The sequence below is a fragment of the Pteropus alecto genome, unplaced genomic scaffold, assembly GCF_000325575.1.
Source record: "Pteropus alecto unplaced genomic scaffold, ASM32557v1 scaffold131, whole genome shotgun sequence".
In the NCBI taxonomy this organism is placed as follows: Eukaryota; Metazoa; Chordata; class Mammalia; order Chiroptera; family Pteropodidae; genus Pteropus; species Pteropus alecto.
In genome coordinates this window covers 15,782,971-15,787,165 of record NW_006434709.1, presented here as the reverse complement: position 1 = coordinate 15,787,165, position 4,195 = coordinate 15,782,971, and positions in this window count along the sequence as shown.

Sequence of the window (4,195 nt, the reverse complement as noted above, 5' to 3'; positions counted from 1 at the left end):
TCTTTACTCTAAGTCATGATTCTCTCAAGGCCACCCTATGGGTAGTCTCCACTTTGGCCAACTGTAACAGAAAAACGACATGGAGGATCATATAGTTTTGAAGGGAGGTCTGGATCTGGTATATATAACCAATGATTAGAATTTAGTCATATTCCTACACTTAGCTACAAGAGAGACTAAAAAATGTAGGAAGAAGATAATTTAGTTTGGGTAAATAGCTAGCATCGTTCTGCCATAATTAGTAAATGTAAATACACTGAAATGAAACTGACCTGTGACTTAAGACATTGTAAGTAAAATTAAAAATAAAGGAGAAGATCTTAAAAGTATTACTATTCAGATATATATATATATATATAAGCATTTTTATAAATAAATAATATGAAATAAGAAAATAGGTAAAACATATAAAAGAAGAAACTTAAATTTCAAGAGAAAAAAGTCATGAGAAAAGCCAGTAGTCAGGGAAATGCAAATTTTTAAAAATTAGATATAATTTTTCACTTGTCATATTTGCAAGTGTGATTAAATCTAGGTTATTGTCAAGATTATACCATCTGTTTTGAATAGTTACTTTATAGATGCTTACTTTATTTCTAAAAATAAGTATTTATGGGGAGAGGTAATAGGAGAGGTAGATGGGGTAAAGGGGGTCAAGTATATGGTGAAAGAAAGAAATCTAACTATGGGCGGCGAAAACACAATACAATGTACATATATGCCTTACCGTTGAATTGTATGTCTAAAACTTACTGGATTTCATTAACCAATGTCACCATAATAAATAAACAAATTAATTAATTAACTAATTAATTAATTTTTAAAAAGAAGAAAATAGTGTACTACAACATTTTATCAGTAAAAATGATTTCTTGGGGGGGAAGAAAATAAAAAAAATAAAAATAAGTATGTGAAAATAAATAAAATATAAAAAGTGTGATTAATGATGAGAATGTGTAATAGATCAAGTATCTTGCCTAACCTTATTCTGTGCACATGAGACCCGATTGTTTAAAAAAGAAGAGAGAGAATAAAAGTCCCAACATTGACAAGTGGGAGGGTAAATAGAGTGCTGGTGTGTATAAATTGGAATAGCTAATTTGGAAGGCAATTTGATAGTCTCTATTAAAATTAGCAAAATGCATACTCTATGACAAAACAAATTCACTGTGTGGATGTTTACTGCATCAATATTATAATACTCAAAAATTAGAAATATCTAAATCTCCAAATCCAATATGCTGAGTCCATATCCAAGATTATTACATAACAATTAAATAGCTTATCTTTACACTTCTGAGATGGCAACATCAATACACACAGTAAACTGTTAATGGTGGTTAAGTCTGGCAACAAAAGTAGAATTAAGGGAACATAACTAGTAAATACATTTATATATTATATAATTTTAATTTTAAGTATTTAAACATTTACATCAAGCAAATATTAATGTTTTATCACAATATTAACTCATAATTATAGTAAAGATGACAGGGATGCATATATCTTTTTAATTAGTGTTTTCACTAATTAAACACTAAAGTTTTATTTTTTATATTTTGAAGACCCTCCATACTATTTTCCCTAGTTTCTGCACCAATTTACAATCCCACCAATAGTGCACTAGAGTTCCCTTTTCTCCGCATCCTTTCCAACATTGTTGTTTGTTGACTTTTTGATAACAGCTGTTCTGATAGGTGGTTTTGATTTACATTTCCCTGATGATTAGTGATTATTTATAATATCCAAGATATGGAAGCAACCTAGGTGTCCATCAATAGAAGAATGGATAAGAAAAATGTAATATTATTACTCAGCCATAAAAAATAATGAAATCTTGCTATAAGTGCCAATGTGGATGGACCTAGAGGGTATTTGACTAGTGAAATAAGTCAGACAAAGACAACAACCATGCAATTTCACTTATAGGTGAAATCTTAAACAAACAAACAAACAGAAACATAGATACAGAGAAAAAAACTGATTATCAACAAAAGGTAGGAATGTTGGGAGATAGGTGAAAAAGATGAAGGTACAAACTTCCAATTACAAAATAAATAAATCATGGAGATGTAATATACAGCACAGTAATATTGTAATAACTTTATATTGTGATAGATACTTACTAGACTTACAATAGTGATCACATCATAGGGATATATAGATTGTGCGTGTGTGTGTGTGTGTGTGTGTGAGAGAGAGAAATCACTGTGTTGTATACCTGAAAGTAATATAATATTGTATGTCAACTGTACTTAAAAAAGCAGTAAAAGTTTAGCAAATTAAATGGAAAAGTTATAGGAAATGGGGGAAAATGATCTTCATTTATTTACAGAATACCAAAGAAATCCAAGGAAATCAATTAAAGCATCATTAGAACTTTAAATAACTTTAATCAAATAATTATTCATAGAAGTTAGGCAAAAACTGTATGTTTCCTATATATCTATATAGCAAAGTTTTAACTCAAAGTATTAATCAAGTATCTCCCAGTGCACTCACCAATCTCTACTCTCTTATACCTGAGGGACATTTCACTTCCTCACTACCAACTATGGCAGAACCAAGACTTGAAGAAAAGATCTATTACTTAACTCTTCTCAGAGCATGCCAGCATATTGGTTGGATAAGAAATGTCCTGTGTAGGAGAGGATGGTGACTAACTCAAATGGAAAGGAAAGAACAGACTGCGAGTGTAAGAACTACTTAAACAAGAAAGGAATATAGAAAATCTTGACAGTTCAGGAAAGGGAACAAGGTGGAGATATGTCAGGATCAGCTGCCCTTGAATAAGGTTCCTTCTGCTGAAGTCTGGGCTAACTTGTGATTTAACAGTCCTGGAAACTGAAGTCCTCTATGAACTGAGAATAAGAATAATGAGAACATGGGAGAGTACTTTGCCTCCTAATCAACGTGGAACTGCGAAGATCGTTGGGGAATTACCTATGAAAAAGAACACCAACATAGATACTGACTCTAGTACTCTTATGGCAAACAAAAATGCTTAATTATACACACATACACACACACACACATACACTTATATTAGGCAAACAAACAAACTTAGAAGACACTAATAAACATTAAAAAAATACTTGAATAAAATATTTGAATTGAAAGCATTGGAGAGTATATCACATTCTTGAGTAGAAGACAATATTATTAAGTAGAAAATTAATGGAAACTTGTGATGGTTAATTTTATGTGGCAACTTGAATGGGCTATGGTGTACCCATATTAAAAACATGGTTTCTGGGTACATCTGATCTGTGAGGGGTGTTCCTGCATGAGATTAGCATTTGAATTGATAGACTCAGTAAATTGCCCTCTCAATGTAGTTGGGCATTATCCAATCCATTGAGGACCTAAACAGAACAAAAGACAGAGGAAGGAAAAATTTGTCGTTTTTTTTTCCTGACTCACTATTGAGCTGGGATACCTCATTTTATCTTCTTCTGGCCTCAGATTGGGATTTGTATCATTGGTTCCTCTGGTTCTCAGGCCTTCAAACTCAGACTGAATTATACCACTGGCTTCCTTGGGTCTCCAGTTTGAAGATATCAGATTCTGGGACCTCTAGACCTCCGTAAGTATCATAATAAATCTCCTTTTATATCCTATAGGTTCTGTTTCTCTGCAGGACATTAATATGACTTGCTTCATCTGACATTTAAACACATTTTTTAAGTCAAAAATAATTAAAATTGTGCAAAATGGTAATCATAGGTATGCACACACATCAGTTTACCAATGTGGACCCTGAGAGAAAGATAGCTGCTAAGAAGGGCTCCTAGCGGCTAACTAGGCTCAAATTTAAAAGCAGAGCCTAGCATCTATTTCTAAAAAGGAACCTATCACGCAAATAGCACTTGAGGGAGAATCCAGCATTAAACTTCCACAATGTCTGACCTAACTGTGTTCCTGCCATCTGAGCAAGCCCTTATAAAGGAGTTCCTGATATTTCAATAAATAGGACTGAGGCTTTCCCTGTCCAGTCAGACCTGCAACGCTATATCCTCATAGCATCTTCCTCAACCAGAGTGGCTCCATTCTGACCAATCAAGATAGTGCCTTTTGGACCAATCAAACTTTGAGGATTTGAGGGTTGGAGACTTCTGTCTACTTAAATCAGCTCCCCTCTAACTCAGGGAGCACACTTTCCCTTTCCCTTTCCACCAAAGACTGAAGACTCTTT